Source organism: Marmota flaviventris, chromosome 10 (genome assembly GCF_047511675.1).
Source record: "Marmota flaviventris isolate mMarFla1 chromosome 10, mMarFla1.hap1, whole genome shotgun sequence".
NCBI classification, from domain to species: domain Eukaryota; kingdom Metazoa; phylum Chordata; class Mammalia; order Rodentia; family Sciuridae; genus Marmota; species Marmota flaviventris.
The window spans coordinates 9,184,084-9,205,722 of NC_092507.1; the positions used below are offsets into that span (position 1 = coordinate 9,184,084).

Genomic DNA, 21,639 nt, shown 5'->3' on the forward strand with positions numbered 1-21,639 from the left:
GGGCACTCAAACACTGAGCCACATCCTCAGCCCTATTTTGTGCTTTATTTAGAGCCAGGGTCTCACTGAGTTGCTTAGTGCCTGCTCTTGCTGAGACTTACTTGGATCCCATGATCCTCCTGTCTCAGTCGCCAGAGACCCTAGGACTACAGGCTTGTGCACGCACGCCCTGCACTTTTTCTTTTTCTCAATTGTTGTTTTCTAAAGTTTATATGGACACTATAATTTATTTATCCATTTATTTATTTGGTGGTATGGTGATTGAACCAGGGCCTTGTGCATGTGAAGCAAGCACTCTATCAACAGAGGTATGTCCCCAGCCCAACATTGAATAATTTTTACCTGCTGATGAGGACCAAGCCCAGTGCCTCACATGTCCTAGGAAAGTGCTCTTCCACTGAGCTCCAGGCAAAGCCAATTTAAAATTAGTTAACCAGGGAAGTGGATAACAATCCTATGTATTCCAATTGATTGGAATTCTATTTTCTGATAATAAAAATATTTATTTTGTGTGCCCTTAAAATTATACTGTTTTGCTGGGTGTGGTGACACACACCTGCAATCCCAACAACTCCAGAGTTTGAGGAGGCCAGAGAATTAGAGTTCAAAGCCAACCACAGCAGCACGAGGTGCTACACAAATCAGTGAAACCCTGTGTACTATTAATATCCAAAATATGGCTGGAGCAGTGACTTACTGGTTGAGTGTCCTGAATTCAATCCCCAATATTGCCTCATACCCAAATTATACTTTATGGCTTATGTAGTTTCATAATTTTATATTTTTTTTAAACAAACTCAACAAAAAGCTTCAAACTATCTCATGCAACACTTCACAAACTCTGTTCTGATCTCTTTGTTCTCTTCAACTTCCCACTAAGGTGGCAGAATCTCACATGTGTGAGAGACATCCGTGAGACTCTCTTGTAATTTCCAAGTGTTTTATAATATGGGCACATGCTTTAATTTTTTGAAATTAAACATGTGAGGGCAACTCCTTTCTGAGCCACTATAGTTATTGAAACAGAGGATCCTATTGCATTAAGTCACATGACACTCCAATTTCCATTTTAGAAGGACAAAGGAATAAACAGAGTCTTTCCTGTTTAAGGATGGGGTGAGTTTTTGGACTCCCCAGTACCCCCTTCCCAGTGGCTGGCAATGGATGGGATAGAGAACTTTTCTCTGGACCATTATCCAGTATCCTTCTTCTTTCAGAATCCTCAGGATGAGCATCCAGTCCCCACCCATGCTACTGGAGCTGGCAGGGCGCAGCCTGCTGAGCAACAAGTCCAGGGCCATCCTGGATCTGGAGGACCTGCCCATAGAGCTCTTCCCACCACTCTTTGTGGAGGCCTTCAACAGGGGACACACTGGGGTCCTAAAGAAAATGGTGCAGGCCTGGCCCTTCATCTGCCTGCCCCTGGGGGCCCTGAAGAGGCAGTCACAGCCGGAGATGCTCTGAGTGGTACTGGATGGGCTGGACATGCTGCTTGCCCAGCAGGATCGCCCCAGGTGAGGGGGACCCAGGTGGCCTGGAAGGAAGCACCCTCAGTGCCAGGGAAGGGATGGGTATAGGCAGGGAGAGTGGGTGCTGAAGTGTGTTCCACAGGCTTCCTGTGCTGCCAGCAAGGAGGGGTGGAGAGGCCTTGGCCATGCTAAGCCCCATCTGGGAAAGGCTTCCAGATGTGGAGGTGCTTGTGTCAGCTGTGGTGACCCAACCAGGAGGGTGTACCTGTCCCTGACTCAGACTATAAATGTGGGGGCACCAGGCTGGATTGGAGGGAAGTGGGTGCAGAAAAGTGAGACAGAAGGAAGAGGTGGAGCAGGAAGCAGCAGCTGAGAGGGGAAGGAAGGGGCCTCAGGGCTGAGACTCTGCTGTGGTCCCCGCAGGAGGTGGAAACTGCAGGTGCTGGATTTGCGGAATGTTCCCCAGAACTTCTGGAGGATGTGGTCTGGAGCCATGGTTGATGCCTGCTCACAAGAGGACATTAAGAAGAATCAAGCATTGAAACTTGGTCCAGCAATGGCAGCTAAGCCACCCTTCAAGGTTTTCATAGACTTGAGCCTCAGACAAAAACCCCTGGATGAATTCCTGACCCACTTGTTCCTGTGGGTCACACAGAGAAGGGACATGGTATACCTGTGTTGCAATAGGCTGAAGTTCTTTGGGAAACCCACCCGCCACACACGGAAGGTCCTGAGACTGCTGCAGCTGGACTCTGTCCAGAAGGTGGAAGTGCACTGCACCTGGGCGCCCTCCACCTTGGCTGCTTGTGCTCCTTTCTTGGGCCAGATGAGGAACCTGAGGAAGCTGCTTGTCTCCCAGGTCCGCGTGCCTGCCCACACCTCCCCAGAGGAGCAGGAGTGGCTGCTGGCCCAGCTCACCTCGCAGTTCCTCAGGATGCACTGCCTGCAGAAGTTCTGTGTGGATGCTGTCCTCCTCCTCGAGGGCCACCTGGAACAGGTGCTGAGGTGAGTAAGGGGGATGAGCTTTCTCTGCAGATCAGTATCAGTAAATATGAAAGTGCACCTACTGTGTGCCAGCCACTGACACTCTCGTGGTGAACAAGACACTGGAAGGTAAATAACCCATCATCTTTTCCTGTTGTATCCTGAAGCTCCATCTTCTAACCTATGTTAAAGCAAAGGGCTAAACCAGGGTCCATGGTCTGGGAAGTGCCACGATGCTGGGAAACCAGCTGATGGGGACAGGATTTAGTGAGATGGGTTGAGGTTCCTTTCCTGAGAGACCTGTCTAGCAACAGGGGTGCAAATCAGGGTAGAGGAGAGGACATTGAAGGAGGGGATGTTCCCATACCTGTACCCCCAACAGGGAAGCTCTGTGCTCTCCAGCTGGGAGCAGAGAAACCCACCTCTAACACCCATGTAAGGAAGGTTGTTCTGAGCTCCAGGTAATAATTCTGCAGTCCAGGGTAAGGAGCAGGGATGGAGGCCTTGCTGACGGGGGTTAACCTCAGTAGATTTTGTTACATCTTGCCTGGATTTGAACTTCCTACATGACTCCCCTTGACCTCCTCTGATCAGAGATGTGGCTTTTTGCTTGTTATTGAGGATGGGGTTCTTAGAGATGGTGGATCCACCCAGTCACAAAAGTGGTGGTAAAAGGCTTAGATGGAAATGGGGTTACCTGAACAGGCAGATTCTACAAAATGTCAACCATGTTCGGATGGCCATGGTGACATTGGGTTGGGGCCAATTCATTTTCTCCCTCAGAACTAACTGCCTTGTTTCTCCTTAGGAACCTGAAGACCCCCCTGGAGGCCCTCTCAATAACCAACTGCCCACTCTCAGATTCCGACTGGAATTATCTCTCCCAATGCCCAAACACCAGCCAGCTCAGACACCTGGATCTAAGGGGCATCAAACTGACCAATTTCAGTCCAGTGCCCCTCCAAATTCTTCTGGAGACAGTTGCAGCCACCCTGAAGAGCCTGGACTTGGAAGCCTGTGAGATCACAGACTCCCAGCTCCAAGCAATCCTGCCTGCCCTGAGCCAGTGCTCCCAGCTCAGGATCTTGTGCTTTTTGGGGAACCGCATCTCCATGTCAGTCCTGAGGGACCTGCTGCTTCACACTGCCAGGCTGGGTCAGTTGAGCATAGAACTGTACCCTGCCCCTCTAGAGAGCTATGATGCCCAGGGTTCCATCCACCCAGGGAGATGTTCCCAACTCTGTGCTGACCTCACAGCAATAGTGAGGGACTTTAGGCAGCCAAACGTCCTTGTGTTCTGTACTGTCTCAAGTCCTCAATGTGGCCGCATGTTCCTCTACAACCAGGGCCTCATTCACTGTTCCTGTCCAACAGCTGCCTAGTTGGGTGTGTATAAAAAGCTGTCTTCTAGGCAATTGGAGGTATAACCAGGATGTAGTATGATTGTGAAGGAAACTCAGAGCCCAGCATTTCAGACACTGCTTGGAATGTGGATGAGGAAAGGAAACTGAACCAGGGGGCTACATTGGAAGGAACCCCTTGAAGATTGAACCTTCTGTATAGAGCCCCATATGTGTCTGTATAGGATCATAACTAGGGACCTGGATTTCTAGAATGGGATTTAGGCTTCATGCATGTATGAAGAAGCTATTTTTTTTCATGGATGGTCCATAAATAAATAGTCAGAAATGAACGGAATCTCAAGGTGAGTCTTCTCGTGTCCTCTGTGATGGATTTACCTGGATTTCTAATTTAAACCTTGGGATTCTCCAGGTGCTTATGGAGAAAGATGGCCCTGGGTTCTTGGTGTTCAATGAGGTTCAGCCCCGGGAACTCCAGGTATCAAACTGAAATTTGGTCATTATGTGTGGCAGCTATTCTGTGGTTTAAGGCATACAGGTGCCCACAGCAGGCCTGGAACATTCTAAGTGGTCCGTGAAATTGGAAGAAAACCATTCCTCAGGGGACTTCAGGGCCATCCAGACACTCAGCACTGGCCCCTCCTTGTGGGTCTCCGTGTAGACCCAGAAGCCTTGGGTCCCGGGCTTTGGCTGCACCAGCAACAGGCCAGAGCCTCTGGGCCTCACCAAACCTTGCCTGCCATCCTGCTGGGTAGTCTTTCCTCAATTAAACTAGCAATGTGTACCAATAAAGGTATCCAGATTACCTTTCAGCAAAATAGTAGAATCATATATGTAGATGTCACTTGCAAACATTTCTAACTCAAACTGAATAAATTACAATCCCTGGTGAGGTGGGGGCTGCTCATAACTGACAGATCTTCCTCAAACACTTCCAGTCTCTCCCTACCTAGGGACATAAGATGGCCTCTTTTAATCAGCAGATGGTGATAGGATGAGTAAGGATAGGGTAGCTCTGGGGAAATGTGTGACCCTGACTTGCTGCCTGGTCTGAGACCACGATCCCCTAAGTGACAGCCCTGCTGAGGACTCACACTGGTGGGGTTGTGCAGTGACCTTAGCCTTAGCTTCCCATCTGAGGAGAAGGAAGTCACCCAATTTTTATTTGAGGTTTCCTAAAGCTGCCTGTGTGTATGTTTTAATTTGAACCTGAAGGCTTTTCCACACATAGTGAATGGGAACCCAATTTGATGTGTAAGCAGACTGCAGCTTCCTCTAGGAACAGTCCTGGGCATGCACAGCCAGCCCATCTGGTCCCCACACAGCGATCTTTGTGCTTCTCCACTCTTTATGACAATTCCTTTCCTAAGGCTCTAAGTCTAGCTTGCATGTGAGGCAGGTGGAAAGTTCAACAGCCTTCATTCTGCATTGCTGCTGAATTTAGGACAAAATTAAGGCAAGGAAGATCTACAGTACGAGATTTGTCGTCATTAGTTCTTTTAAGGATCTTCATGACCAAAAAGGGACTTGAAGATATTCTGATGTATCCAGACTCCTTGAATTGTATAAGGACTGCGAGGTCTATGTTTCCCCACACAGCCCTGGGGATAAAGCACCCAGACTGCTCTTTGAGCTCCTCATCTTTTGACTCTAGGTTCATGTGTACTGTGAGAGAGCACACGACTGTAGGATGTCATAACAAACAGGACCGGGTGTTTAAGGGTGGCCGGGTCAGAAGGAAACTGGGATCCACTCCCTGGAGTGCTTCTCAAAGATGCACATTCCTTTGTGAATCTGCATCAAGAGTCTAGATCCCCTTCTGGAACACTGGCCAATTTCACCTGTACAATCTAGAAACCCAGAACCATGCTTTTCTACAGAAATGAGTGAGCTTCATAAAAATTAACTGAGGGCCTGGGGACATAGCTCAGCGGTAGAGCACTTGCCTAACATGTGGAAGGACCTGGGTTCCATCCCCAGAACCACAAAAGTATGTGAACAAATAAATGAATAAATAAATCCAATATTGATGTGACTCCAGGGGGGAGTTTTAATTTGAAGAAAATTGTCTATCTGTGAGGAGTACTTGAAAAGAAAGAACCAGGACCCACATGAAAACCATTGAATGCATTCTTTAATTGGTATGAACAGGCATGGAAAATTGATGTCCTTAAATATTCTTTTCCAAAACAACAGAAAACCCAGGTTGGGATGAAGGTAAAGTGAGGAACGAAAGACAGATAAGAAAGAAATGAAAGACAGAGACCAGGCAGTGAAACACAAGAGAGTTGATTTTTCAGATTGACAAGTAAACACCATATCTCTATAGGAAAGAGGGGCATATCAGGCTTCAGTTCTGGGACTTTTATGGGGGAGGATCTAGAATCAGAGCCCAGTGGGTCCTCATGCAGGTGGTTAAGTGTTGGGTTGTTATGAAGGAGTGGTGAGCCTTTCTCAGAAATGCCCTTGGGAGGAAATTGAAATGTTTTCCTTAATATACTACATGTCATTTAAGATGCCATCCAGGTGCTAAGCAAGGACCTTATAGTGAGAAACTGATGTGACTCCATTTTTTAAATAACCAGCCTCTACCTCAGAGCCAGGCCTGTCCAAAGCAGGGGGGAGGGGATGATCCAGTATTCCTAGGTGCATAGCTACCCCTAACTGATGTGACCAGATAGACTTGACTCAGCAATTCAAGACCAAACAATGCTTGAGACCTAATTTCTCACCATAGCAACAACCAATGAGAGTGAGACAGGGAACATACTTGAAATGCCAGGTTACCCTCCTAGTAGTTTTGGTGATTGATAACATGTTAGGAAACCATGTAGTTTAGCGCATACACGCCTCACAGCTTAAACCAATCAGTTCAAATGTACCCACCTTTTGAAATAACCAATCACACTTACCCAAATTTTTCCCACCAGACAATGTGCTAATCAATGTAAAGAGTTTTTGTTTGATTTTCCCACAGTGTGAAATGATTTGCTGTCTGATGTTGAGATATATAGAGTATCCCAAGAAAACCTATAAATTCTCACTGAACTAAGGGCCAGGACTCACTCTCTGGGACTGCTGCATCCAAAATGGTTGTGAGTCCAGGCTCCAGCTTGCAATAAAGACTCTTGTGTGATTGCATCAGATTTGGCTCCTGGAGGTCTATTGGGGTCCAATGAATCTGGCATTACAATAGGTACTAAAAAGAAAAGAAAAATTGGAAGGGAGTTGTTAGAGACACAGCAGAGACTCCTAAAACCTTACACTACCCCTGGGGACAGGGACAGAGAAGCAGGCTTTGGTTCCCCTAAAAGGTAAAGGGTGTTTGGGGGGGATTGGCTCAGCAAACAGGCTTGAGAAGTATAAGATTCTTGCTTAGTATCTGGATGGCCTTTTTAAGTGACAGCAGCCATTTTAAGGAAAAACTTTTGTTTTCCCACCCAACCCTAACCACCCATATTAGAACCCTCCTGGCTCTGATTCCTGAGCCTCCCAAGATCAGGTTCCCTGGTGTGCTCAATCTCCCCTTTGAGCTTCACTGAGTTTTCCTGGGCCCCAATCTGGATTCCATCATGGAACCCACTTCTCCTTTCTGCCGAAGGCCCTCTCTGCCCCCACCACCAGACATTTCATCTCCAGTCAACCTAAAGGACCTACAGTTCCCAGGAAGTGACGGTTGATCATCTGGCACTCTATGTGGTTGGGGGCACCCCGAGGCACAACATTCACAGTTACTGCTGATACCTCCTATTGACTCAGTGTATAAGTGGTCATTTATTTGGGTCCTGGGTTTTGAGAAAACACCACGGAGGATGATTGGGAGCTGTTCCTGGTGAGACGACCTCTCAGCCTTGGGTTATTCTCTATGGACTTTTCTCCCATCTATGAGTATCTGTACCTTATAGGGGCTTTTGCCCCTACTACACTGTCCTGGCTGGGTCCCAAGTACCTCTATGGGATCCTGGTCTTATGCTTACCCAGTGGGGTTGACAACCACTTGAGCATCACCATGCTCTCAACTAGGTGATACTCAAGACTGGGGGATGGCCCATGTTTAAATTCACACCCTATGTCTCATGGGTGGCTCCTCATCCATTCCCTCCCAGAGTCCTCTAGGCTGCCTCCTGGCTGACCTATGATCTCTCTCACCCCAGATCTAAACCACGCAAAACTTATCTGCTTGTGCAATCAGATCTGGCTTCAATATCCTTTGAATAATGACTCTTAATTGCCGCTTGAGGGCACTCTAGACCCCAATGTTATCAGGGATCTCTTCAACTATTGTGAGTGTTCGGGAAAATGGAAAGAGATGTCATATGCTCAGTCCTTCTCCTTTCCATGTCCTAATCCCTCTCTCTCCAGCTCTTGCTCTCCCACACAAGTTCTCTCAGCCCTCACCTCCCCTACACCTTCTTCCAAAGGGACAGAGGATTCCATCCAGGACTCCTCCACCTTTCACCCAGTGGGTGAGACACCAACCATGCCACAGTTCTCTTTCTGATGAAGCTACCACAACAACTGTCCCCTTGGCCCCTCTACCTTCTCTCCTCCTGCCACACGCTCAAAGGCTGCCACTGCCCAACCCACATCTCTGTGTCTGATACACTAGGTGGCTGGGGTAGATGGTATAACCTGGGTTCATGTGCCTTTCTCTTTGTCAGATGTGTCCCAGACAGAAAAGTGGGCTTGGTTCATACTTCAAGCCCCACCACATATATCAAAGAGTTTCAATATCTGACTCAATCATATAATTTGACCTTCCATGGTGTCCATATGTTCTTGTCTAACACCCTCCTGCCTGAGGACCATAGGCGAGTTTGGGAGCAAGCTAGAAATTATGCTCATGAGGTACATCAGACCTTCCCTGCCCATCTGATTGACATTGAAGCAGTCCCTACCAGGACCCCAACTGGGATTATAATTTTCCTGGAGGAATAACTAGTAGAAACCAATGCATTACTTGCCTCATGGCAGGACTTAGAAAGGTAGCCATAAGGTTTTCAAATATGAAACACTCCAAGAAGAATTCCAAGATAATAATTTAAAAAATCAGCATTTTTTGATCGCCTGACCAAGGCTTTATTACACTATATTAATCTGGACCCTGAGGGTCCAAATGGGAGACAATTACTGAGGACATAATTTTTCTCCCAGATTTTCCCTGATAATAAGGCCAAACTAAGGCACATTGAGAGGAGGCTCCTAATTCCCCAAGAGAGGTTCTGGAAGTGACCTTTAAGGTGTATAATGAGGGAGATGAGAAGGCCTGAAAGTAGAGATACCAGATGCTCACTCAAGCCATCTATCTAGCCTCAGCATCTATTCTTGGTTTCACTGGCCCAAGGAAGTGTCCCTCGTGTCTGCTCAGACCCTGATTTAAATGTGGTCAGATGGGTCATTAGGCTTGTACATGCCCTAAGCCTTGTAAGTCTCTGGGTCTTTGTCCTAAATGCCATCAAGAGGGACACATGGCCATTGACTGTCCCCAAGCTCATAGGAGCCCCCAGATATCCAGCCCTCCTGGTTCCCCTTTTCAACTCTTGGAGTGCTACAAAGGATTCACAAGACCCAAGTCCCCATCACCCAACCCCACTACCATCACTCCATGGAAATTCATGGCACTCTAGATCCCAATGTTATCAGCGATCTCTTCAACTACTGTGTGTTGAAGAGATAACTTCAGGGTAACTCTGCTTATTTCGGGTAGGCCCATCTCCTTCCTCCTAGACACTGGGGCTACATATTCAGTCCTCAAGGTGTTCTGGATGCCAACTACAAACCCTTATACACACCTAGCATTCTTTGTGCTTGTGGCTCTCTAATTTTTACTCATTCCTTTTTGGTCATTCCACAGTGTCCTGTTCCTCTTATGGGAAGGGACATCCTCACAAAGTTGTAAGCCTCTGGGTATTTGTCCTAAATGCCATCAAGAGGGACACACAGCCATTGACTGTCCCCAAGCTCATAGGAGCCCCCAGATATCCAGCCCTCTTGGTTCCCCTTTTCAACTCTTGGAGTGGCTGAAGAGGATTGACAAAACCCAGGAATTCATCACTCAACCACTACCATCACTCCACGGAAACTCAGGGCACTCTAGATCCCAATGTTATCAGGGATCTCTTCAACTACTCTGAGTGTTGAAGAGATTACTTCAGGGTAACTCTGTGTATTTCAGGTAGGCCTGTCTCCTTCCTCCTAGACACTGGGGCTACATATTCAGTCCTCAAGGTGTTCTGGGGGCTGACTACCAACCCTTATAGACACCTAGCCTTGTTTGTGCTTGTAGCTCTCTAATTTTTACACATTCCTCTTTGGTCAATCCACAGTGTCCTGTTTCCCTTATGGGAAGGGACATACTCACAAAGTTGGGGGCTATGCTCTCCTTCTCCCCTCATAGTCGCTTCCATGCAGACTCACCTGCTGCTCCCCTGACCCTCACCCTTACCTTAGGACCATCCCCTACTCTGTTGGCCAGCACCTTCCCATCACCCACTTCTGAGGTGGACGTTTCCAGTCCTTCTATCACCTCACACCATGTGCCAATTCACATCTGTCAAAACCTCCTCCATTTTCTGCCCAATCACAACACCTGCTCTCCCTCCTTGCTGATGCTGTCTCTCTTTCCAGGGTGGCCTGATCACATTCTTCCAACAGCTTTGCTCTTTCATCTGGGTATTTGGGCTGCTTTGGTCCCTGGCCTGAGGGCCCAGGACAATGACCACACACTTTCTTCCATTCATCTAGGGGTCTTCTTTACCACGCACTGGCCTCCCTTGGGGAAGTGACTTTGCTCTTCCTCAACCTTCCTTCTCACAAGTCTATTTCCTAGAGATGGCAGTGACAAGTCTCCACTCTAGAGACAAAAGTTAACTTAGACCTTGGCCCAGCACCAAGATTCTCGACATTCCCATCCCTTCCCCTTGGCGAGTTCACTCTCGGGTCTTGGTTCTCAGCTCCTCTGCGGAGTTCATGAAAGCCCTGGCCAGGCACAAAGCCTCTCTGTGGCAAATCCTGGATAAAGGAAGTAGTGGGTGAGGACTCCCTTCTCTCAGTCCCAGGAAGGCTTCAGCTCCGGGGCCAGAGAATTGTGTGGTGGTGACCCCTTTTCACTCTGTTCCCTCTCTCACTCTGGTTTGTCCTAGAGCTGGGGCCACCTCCCTGTAGCCACTCCAGCAATCCAACTTGCCATGGGAAACTCCCAGTCCAGAATCCCATCTGACTCACCTCTCCGCTGCCCCCTCACCCATGTAGCCCCACTCCATTTGCCTCCTGAATACTTCAACCTTCCATTCAGTCTTGGCCCTTTTATGACTTGGACAATGATCACCTAATGGCACCTTGGAGCCCAATATTTTATGGAATCTTTATAACTTTTGAAAACACTCAGGAAAATGGAAGGAAATCCCTTCTATGCAGGTTTCTCCTCTGTTCAATCTAAGCCTTCCTGGGCTCCTCTTTCTTCCCTGCCCAGCTTCTACTTGCCACTAAAGCTCTGGATTCCTCCAGAGACCCTCCTTCTAGACAAACAAGGACACAGAACCCTCCTCCCTTCTTCTATTGGCATTGAACATTGTAAAGCCCTGGGCAGCAATGTCCCTGGCCAAGGCCACACTGAAGCTAACATTGAAATACAAAGGACAGACTGGCTGGATAAGAGGCCTAAGACTAAAAAAAAGTGTCAATTTAACTTTTCCCTTGGCTACAATACAGAAGAAAACTTTCTCTCTCTCCCCATCTCCCTGACCTCACATGCCCTTTTCACCTTTATGTGGTTGAAAAGCAGGGGTTTGCTCTACATGTCCTTGGACACATGCTGGGACCAACCATTGCCCTGGATCATTTATCTGTTGAAGGGTCTGGACCCTACTGTTCAGAGATGGGCCCCTTGTGGCTGCAGCCTCTGGACTCATTAATGAGATAAAGAAACTCAATTTTGGGCCCCACTCAGCATCCTGACTCCCTCTCACCCAAAGGAACTCCCCACCTACAAGGGCTTACATTCCTTACCCCTGAAAGCAGGGATATCTCTACAGGTTTTTCTGGTGAAAGATCCTACTCTTAATTTCCCCACCTTCTCACCCTTAAACTCTGCAACTCTCATTTCCACTCCTCAGGACTCATCCACGTCTTCTCCTCTTACCCGTTCATGCTTAGAAACTCTGGAGAAGCTCCTTCCCCACCCTCCCACACACAGGAAGGCCCCTCACTCCAGGCAACATACACATGGTTCACAGATGGCTCCTTCTTCCTTCAGGAGGGAATTCACGGGGCAGGGTAGGCAATAGTCACTCTAGCCTCGGTTGTGGAAGAGCCTCCACTCCCAGTATCAGCAGGCTGAACTTGTTGACCTCCTCAGAGCCTTCACTTTGGCAAAGGGAGCTTCCCTCAATGTCTACTTCCCCTTGAATAACATTTACATTGGGCTAAATGCCTTCCTTGGCTCTTCCTGTGTCACGGGCCCTCCCAAAGAAGCCACTCAACACCTCCCCTTTGAGCTTCTATATGGACAGCCCACCTCCCTGCTCAGCTCACCACCCTCTGATTCTCCACTACCCCTTGCTCCTCATCTTTTCTGGCCCATTCTTGCGTACACTAGGATCCTTCTTTGGCAACACAGGGATGTTGTTCTGGCAAAGCCAATTCTGCCTCTTCTCTTTCTCCCACTCTAACTTCTGGTGACCTGGTACTTTTACCACCCCCAATAAGCTCCCCTCCTCCTCTCAATTCTCTGCAAAATGGACTAGACCCTATCAGGTCATTCTTACCACTTTTTTGTGGCCCACCTTGAAGGCATTCCATATCGAGTTCCTAACCCCCATTTAAAACAGTCCTCTCTGCCCCCTTATACAGTGAGACCCACAGGTTCTCTCAAGCTTCGTCTCTCCAAAGTTGAAACCCCAATCTTCCTTTGTTTTCTGAGGACCATGGGGACACTGCAGAACCATGAGTGCCATCTTTCCCTTTTTCATTTTTGCCCTCCTCCCTCACTCTGCACTCACCTCGCAGGGGTGCCACTACCAGGGATTACCATTCCAGTGTCCAGGAGACTTACAGCAACTTGCTCAAATCATACTAGCCACACAATGCCAGCTGATTCTTTATCTGCTGTGGCTCTGCAGAATCCAAGGGGCCTTGACCTTTTTATGGCCAAGAAACGTGGATTTGTCTGAACCTACAGGAGAAATGCTACTAACATGGCAATCAATCTGGTAAGTAAAGGACAAGATAAAACAACTCCAACAAGACCTTGAACATAGGAAAACACAGCTCTCCTCTGCTGAAGGAATACCAATCCCTCACCAAAACTGGGCCACCTGGGACAGCATTTCACCACCACTCAACTCCCTCATTGTCCCAATGATTCAAACACTGCCCCTTCCCAGCAGAAAGCAGTTAGAGAAGATGGACCTACATTCCTGTTCCCCATGGGGCCCAAGAAAAAAAAAAAAAAAAAGAGGGAATATAAGGTCCATGTTTAGCACCTCGATGGCCATCTTAACTGACAGCTGCCATTTCAGGAAAAAACTTCACTTTCCCACCCAAAGGTGTTTCTGAGAAAGGCTCACCACCCCCTCATACCAACCAGACCCTTAACCACCAGCACTGGGACCCGCTCAGCTCTGATTCCTGAGCTTCCCCCATAAAGGACCCAGAACTTAAGGTTGTTTTGCCCTCTCTCCATAGAGAGATGGCCTTTCCTTGTCAAGTCTGAAAAGTAAACTCCTGCCACAGTCTGGCTGGGCACAAATGCCGCAGTCTGGCTGGGCACACAATCACGAGCCACCACACAGCTTGTAGATTCAAACAGCAACTCTTTATTCCCGAACTCACACCAGCCGTCTACAAACACGTTCTGGGGAAATCCACGTTCTCTGCCCAAATCCACCTCCACTGGGCTTCTTTCTCCAAAATATACTGTCTGAATCCCGTGAGAACTCAAGGGGAACTCAGGCAGCAGGATACGCCCTATTCCCAGCAGGAATAATCTTAAACCTTAAACCTGGAACCTAAACTGGGAACGCCCTAAACACGACTATCTTAAACCGGGAACACCCTAATCTGCCTTGGTCCTTGAGCAAGGTCACCTACATTCAATGTCGCTGCAACATGTCAGCAACATGGGGTACGCTGGCAAGGAAATTGTCATACCTACTTGGCTAATGGCTCCCAGCAAACTCCCTTATGCATCTCTGCCTGTTCTCCATCTTTCACTTCTAACTTACACTTCAATCTCTTACATTAGGTTGTATTTACTGAATTGAAAAAAAAAAAAGACTAGAAATATGGTTCAGTGATTAACAGTACCTGGGTTCACACCTGGTACCAAAAAAAAAAAAAAAAAGAAAGAAAGAAAAAGAAAAGAAAGAAAATAGTGATTGTGAGCTGGGGAATGTGGCTCAAGCAGTAGCATGCTCACCTGGCATGTGCAGGGCGTTGGGTTCGATCCTCAGCACCACATAAAAATAAAATAAAGATGTTGTTGTCACCAAAAACTAAAAAATATATATTCAAAAATTCTCTCTCTCTCTCTCTCTCTCTCTCTCTCTCTCTCTCTCGCGCGCGCGCGTGCGCTTTTAAAAATGTGACTTGTGTTATATTCTTTTACTCAATAAAATTTGGGGGTGGGTGTTTAAAAACAAGTGGTTGTAGTGGACACAGTGGCACACACCTGTAATTCCACCAACTCAGGATTTGGGGCAGGAGGATTGCAATTTAAGGACAGCTTGGCCAAGTTAGTGAGACTTTGTCTCATAATAAAAAACATAAAGGACTGGGGATGTGCTCAGAGATCAAACAACCCTGCATTCAATCTCCAGTTCCTCCAAAAAAGAGGGGGTTGGGAATGTGTAACAGGGATCACTGGATGCTCTTTTACTATTGATATGCTCCAGTTCAGGACCCCCAAAAGACCACCAGAGACTGAGATCAATGTAAGCAGCAAAGAGACATTTATTGCGAGCGAGCTCAGTCCTCCATGCACACAGCAATTGGTGACTCTGAGAGGCCCCAAGCCCAGGGTTTACAGCAATTTTATATACTCTTTGAGGAAGGCAGGGACTTCACATATATCATAGCATCTCTTAGCAAACCATCACACACCACAGAAACTCATAAAACAACTCTAAAATATGATTAGCACATTCACTGGCAGGAATGAGTTGAGTAGGGGTGATTGGTGAGTACAAGAGAGAGATTCCTTTGAAACAATTGGATTAAGCCACAAGGGGAGTAAGTGCTGAACTACATGGTTTCGCAACACGTTATCAACCACCATAAACTACTGGGAGGGTCATCTGGCATCCCAGGTATTTTCCTTGTCTCATGCTGATTGGAGGTTGCTAGGGGGTTGCTATGGGTCTTCACCTAGCCTAACTGAGTCAGGGACACCTGGTGCCTCAGAGATCTCCTGTTATTTGTAATTAAACAACTCAGCAGGGTCGGTATGTGCCTAGGAGTGCTCTGTGGGTTTTTCCAAGGACAAGGGTCACACCCCCTTCCTTGGACAGGCTTTGCTCTGAGACAGAAGCTGGTTTCTCAAAATTGGAGTCAGTTTCTCACTATATCCCTTGTAGCTTTAAAATTTACATTTTTCCCCCAAACCTTCTCCCTAACCTTCTCCTCCCTGAGCTTCCTTTCCCTGATCTTCTCCTTCCCGGTTTCTCCTCTCTAATCTCATTTTCTCTGAAACACCTCTTTAAAAACAACCTGTTCCTGCTGATGGGCAGAATCACACCTTTGGGACAGGAGTCCCCTGGGTTCTTCCTTTGCTAGCAAAGTAATAAACATTCTTTTTCCTTTTTTTGAAAACTGTGTCCTGGTTATTGGATTGACACTGGGGAGACCAACCTTTTACTTACCCTTGTATAGTGCCCCTGGGTTCAATCTTCAATACTAAAAACAAATAAATAATCAGGCAAGCAATCAGGATGAGCATACCTATCTCTCTGTCATTGGCAATTATTCCTTTTATAGTCCCCATGCTTGCCTTCCTGGCTTAAAAGGGTTTTAAACACTTTCCTACAACCACAAGCACCCCAAACTGTTGCCATCAGTTTCAGACAACTCAAGGAAACCAACTCTGGTTGTGTCCCTGCTGAGAATGTCTATCAGCCGTGAACTCCTGTGCACTTACAGGTGGAGCTAATGGTGAAAGTTTTCCATCAAAATGACACCACTCCATGTCAAACTCTGACAAAACAGGGCTGAGGGAGGTGCTAGGAAGAGGGCATCTAGAACTACCCAAGTAGTTGGGATTACAGGGGCAGGTCACCAAACCTGGCACTACACAATATTTTTAATAGGCTGGACTCTTCTGATTTATTTCTTTCCCTGGATTTCACTCCACAGTGGCACACTGTCATGTGTACAAGAAACACATGAACATCGAGGAGCCTCATCTCAGAATTAGCATTTTCCATCTCTTATTTCCAAATGCTCTCAAATACTATATGTGGCTTTCAGCATTGCTTACATTTAAACTGAGCATGGTGGTACCTGTCTATAATCCAGCTATTCAAGAGGCTGAGCAGGAGGATCATGAGGTTGAGGCTAGTCTGGAAAACTTAGTGAGATCCTGTCTCAAATAAAATATGGCTGGGAGCCAAATGTGGTGGCAAGTGTCTGTAATCCCAGTGGCTTGAGAGGCCGTGGCAGAAAGATAGTGAGTTCAAAGCCAGGCTCAGCAACTTACTATGGCCCTAAGCAGCTTAGTGAGAACCTGCCTCAATAAAAATTAAAAAGAGCTGGGGATGTGGCTCAGTGCTTAAGCACCCCTGAGTTCAATGCCCAGTATGAAGAAAGAATTAGATGAAGAAGGGGAAGGAGAAAGGGTGGCAAAAAATAAAAAATAAAAATAAGGAGGAGGAGGAAGAGAAGAAAGGACAGAAAAATAAACCAGCTAAGGACAAATGGACATCCCAGATGTGAGGTAGAGTCCACCCATGAGCTGACCATTCCCTCTACTGGGCACAATGAAATCTGGCTCTAGAACCCAGCAGTGGAAAATTGCTTGGGGGAGATGGGACACACTGGAACAAGCCTGCCCCCTAGTGGCTGATTTACAGGTGGCTCTGGCTTCAGATTTCATTTTTCTGAGTTTGCTGCTGACTCTGGAGAGCAGACTTGAAATTTTATTCAAAACTAGATCTTCCCCACCCCAGAAAGTGATTTTCTGTTTGTTTCTTTTTGTTATTGGACACAGTGGGTGGGGAAAGAAGCACTGTTTGTGCACCTGGGTAGTGTCCTGATGCTTGGAGAGCTTGAACTTGAATGCAAACTGATGTTGGCCTTTGAGTCTTTTAGGGATTACTTTGAGATCTCTGTCAGCTAGATATGAAGATGCTGGCACATCTCATCATGCCCCAAGGCCTTGGTTTCTGAACCTGAGATATGGGGCATCTTGTAGGTCGCTGGGTAGATGAAACTGGAAAACTGGATCCTGGTTGCCTGTGAATCTAGCTTTCCTTCTGGGTTTTATTTTTTTTTTCTGGATTAGAATCCTGTGACTCCTGCTGCAGGCAGAGCCTGGCCACATATCCTCTCTGGGAACCCAGGGCCTCAAATCCCCATCTGCCTGCCTGGCCAGTCTTGCTACCCTTGTCACTACAGAAATATCCCTGACCCAAGAGAAGCTTTACTCCTCTGTGTAGTGCAAATCATCAGCCTCCAGTCAAGTTGCCCAGGGTGCCAAGCTTCCCAAGGTCACTCAAGAGCAAGCCAGTCTTTACCACCTGGTGCCACTGAATCCTCTGATAGTGTCTCTATTCCTTGTTAATTCACTCTGGGGAACTTGGACCTCTCAACAACCTTCTGAAAATGAAAACAGACCTCAGGCCATGTTGCAACACTACCTAAGCCAGCCTACTGCCTCTTGGCAAGCCCTTCCCTGGGGGCATCTCTCCAGCCCCACCTCCCTGTTCTCCCCTAGTTCAAGGTGAGGAGTTGCCATTACCCCAGCTAAAACTAGTCTTGTCAGAGGATCTTAGCAGGCAAAGAGTCCAGTCTCTATAGTCCACTGAAGGTGGAAGCTGTAAACTCTTTGAGAAGTTGTGGAGAAGTGGACATGGGTCAAAGGCATGTGTCCCAGTCATGGTTTGGATATGAGATGTCCTTCAAAAGCTGCTGTATTAATGAAAGAGATGAAATGTTCAAATCAAGAGAGCAGTAATCTAATCAGTGGATTAATCCATCCAATGGATTAATTAGTCATTTTCCAAGCACACTCAAGTATTTTCCAAGTATATTTTGATAATTAGCATTTCTCCCTCATATAAAACAATACAAATAAAATCAGAACAGAACCATGATATTGTCAACCACAAATAGCAAAACTAACAAGTAGATATTCATTCAAAGGAAATTCTAGAGACAAATAGAATTTCTCTCCATAAGATAAATTATAGTTTTCTCGATGGGATGGATAGTGATGAACCCAGCCTGATTCCATCTTAACATTGAAAAACATTTTGCCAAAAACCATGAAAAGTTCATTTCTGTTTTACTGTAAATTACTGTAATTTCTAAATTTGTTTGGAATTCCTGCCTCTGCCTTGAACTCACCCATGCCTGGCTTTCCCTAACCAGATAACAACCCTCTCTGAAACCTCAGTGGCACTCATAAATTCTAATATTGGGATTTAAATTTACTCCCTACTTTGAAATATCATGCCCTGCAGATCATTAACCTAATATCCACCTTTGTATTACACTTGTCAAAATCCTGTTAGCTGTAAGTCCTCAAGACACTCCTTTTGCAACTTTTTTGGGCTATAAGACCTTGTTCCTGGAATGCTGAGGGGCTGGTTTTTTAGCGTGTGTTGGGAGAGACAGCCGCTGATCAGTCGCATCATGTACACAAACACAAGCTTGCTTTAATTTAATTTAAAATTGGAGTTGGTGGTCTTTTCTTTGCGTCAGGGTTCAACAATAGATGTTCATGGTATAATTGTAGAGGAAATCAATCATGCTTAATTGGAGATGATATATGGGGTTTACTTTATCAATTCATAGAAATGTTTGTATCTAACTTAAACTACACACTCCTCCTGTCAATGTGCAGAGGCAGATGTGGTAAAGGACTGTGACATCATACCACCACCAAGGGTTGGATGATGGGATTCACTTTGATCCTTTCTCTCATGAATGCTAGATGATTCACCTTGTGTGCAACAACAATAAAAAATAAAATAAAATAAAAGTTTCCACCTAAGTGGGTCGAGCCCAGTAGCTCAGCCTGTCTCCTACCTGAAAAGGCCAGAGATGCCTCTTAAAAAGCTGGTGACATCCCTAACTGAAGGTCCTACATAATTGACCTCTGATTAGTCTGCCATGTGTTCCCAAGCCCAACTGCTTTGTGCTTCAGAGAAATGTGGCCCTGTACTACACTCCAGGATGCGTGTGGCCCTTGGAAATTGTCTCGAAGCAACTTATGTAACCTTCCCAAGGAAGGTGGGTCCATAAGACCAATGCTAGAGACAGACAGACCCAGGATTGCATCCAGTGCTATTTATTGGAGACTGAAGGACAGAAGCATGTCTCAGGCAGCAGCAAGATGCTAGACTTCCACTGGGATGACACCTGGACATTCTCAAAAACAATAATGTGTCTGACACATCAGTGGATATTAAGAAACAGGTCAGGCCACGCCTGGTGGGGGCACACCTGTAATCCCAGCAGCTGAGGAAGTTGAGGCAGGATGATGGCAAGTTCAAGGCCAGCCTGGGAACTCAGAAAGATCCTCAGCAACTTAGCGACATCCTGTCTTAAAATAAAAAAAATAAAATGTAATGGTGGGTAAAACATCCTTGGGTTACATCCCCAGTAAAAAGAAATGGTGAAAGAAAAGTAAAGGTCTGGGAATCAGAGACTGGGACAACATGTTTCTGTGATTGTTAACAACTTTGTTGCCTCCAGGACTTGGGATGTGTGTCAGGATCAACTGGTGGGTAAAATGGTGGTTATGACTGAGATGGCTCTGGTCACATCAAGCTGTATCCCTATGCTATGGTTTGGCGCAGTTTCATGTATTAGAAAGCTTCAGGTATTAGAAAGAGAAACCTAATTGTGGTGATTTTAGGAGGCAGAATCTCCTGGGAGGTCGTTGGGGGTGTGTTCTTAGAAAGGAATGGCTCTCCTGGGATGCTGCGTCAGTCCTCCTGAGAGCTGTTTAGAAGCCTGAGCCTGAGCCCCGGGTTGTGCTCTGGCTTCCTCCCACAGGCCAAACCAACAGGGCTGCCTGATTTTAGCCTTGCTCTTTCAGAACTGTGGGATAAATAAATCTGTTTAAAAAAATAAACTGAGCCTGTCTCAGGTATTTTATAACAGTAACAGGAAATGGATTAATGCACCTATGACCAGAAAAGGCTCAGGATTTCATTCTTTCGTAAGTGAAATTTTACCTCACATAGGAATCTCTAAATTGGAAAGAAAATCACTTATTAATATTTTAGCAACTGTTATAAAAAGTTTGAACACTTTGAATTGTCTACTAGCAGTGCAATCTGAGAGGGATTGGGCCTCAGGAGGACTCCAGAGAACTGATCTCTTTGTCCTGCTGATCATCAGGAAGTCACTTGTGCCCTAACTAGTAAAAAGTGACATTTCTGATAAAATCTAAATGTTTTTAAGAAGAATTGAGAGCCTTTCATCAAAGAGCACACCCTACATCATTGACATATTTAGCTGAATAAATCTGGGTTCCCTGGAAGCTTCCTCCAGAGGAATTTCACAGTCCAAGGCTATTATTCATCTTATAGGTATGGTCCTTGCCCCCTGGTGCAATTTAGTCTCTCAAGTGATTTAAATGCCCTATGGCCAGGTACCAAGATGCACAACTATAATCTCAGCCACTTGGGAGGCTGACGCAGGAGGATCGAAGTTTCCAAGACAGCCTGATTCACATAACGAGATCCTGTATCAAATTTAAAAAGAAAAAGTGTTCAGGATGCAGCTCAGTAGTAAAATGCCTCAGGTTCAATCCCCAGTACCAACACACACACACACAGTCCAGCAGCCATGTGCGTGCCAATGATTGCCATCAAATTTACACAACTCAAGGAAGCCAACACTGACCATGGCCTAGAATATTCCATGACCACAGTGTCCCTGCTGATGCTGCTACCATGAAAGTCTGCAAATCAAAATGAATTCATTTGTACCAAAACCTGACAAAAGTGGAGGCCAGGGGACCATGCAGGAGAAGGTCCTTAAGCTTGAGAGTTTGACCAAAGGAACTTTCAGGAGGACTCTGCCAAAACCACCACCTTATACAAAAGAAATGCTTCCAAACCCCTGACTTGCCAAACAAGATCATAAGATTTTATCTTTGGTTCTCAAGAGATTAATAAAACACAGAATGGGACCTGCAAATTCCAAGGAATGCCAGGAGACCCTTTCTTCTGCACTCCAGCTGAGTCTTTTATGGTTCATTCTCAAGCACATTTTGAAATTGGTGGGCAAATGATACCAAAGATAATTAAAAATTGGGATGGCTTTCATGTGAATGTTCCAGATGAACAGCTGTCAAAGAGCTGCACTCTAAGAAGTGCATTTCAAGACAGGTGAAGTGGGCCATGCCTGTAATTCCAGCTTCCCAGGAGGCTGAGGCAGAAGGATGGCAAGACTCAGATGAGACTTGGCAATTTGTCAAGCCTGTTTCAAAATAAAACCAAAATGACTCGGCAGGTGGCTTAGTGGTAGTGTGCTCCTGGTTCAATGGTCAGTACTGGGGGGAGGTAACTTTTTATGTTTCAGGTTAGGTTTTTTGGGGGGTTGGGGTGGAACACAAACTGGTGGTTAAACTCAGGGGAGTAGTAGACCACTGAGCC

The 21,639-nt window shown here is 46.3% G+C and overlaps 1 pseudogene; it reads left to right on the forward strand.

Annotated features, from left to right (window-relative positions):
• Positions 1–1,227: 1,227 nt before the first annotated feature.
• LOC139707345 (PRAME family member 20-like) lies at positions 1,228–3,835 on the forward strand (annotated as a pseudogene).
• The last annotated feature ends 17,804 nt before the right edge of the window (positions 3,836–21,639 follow it).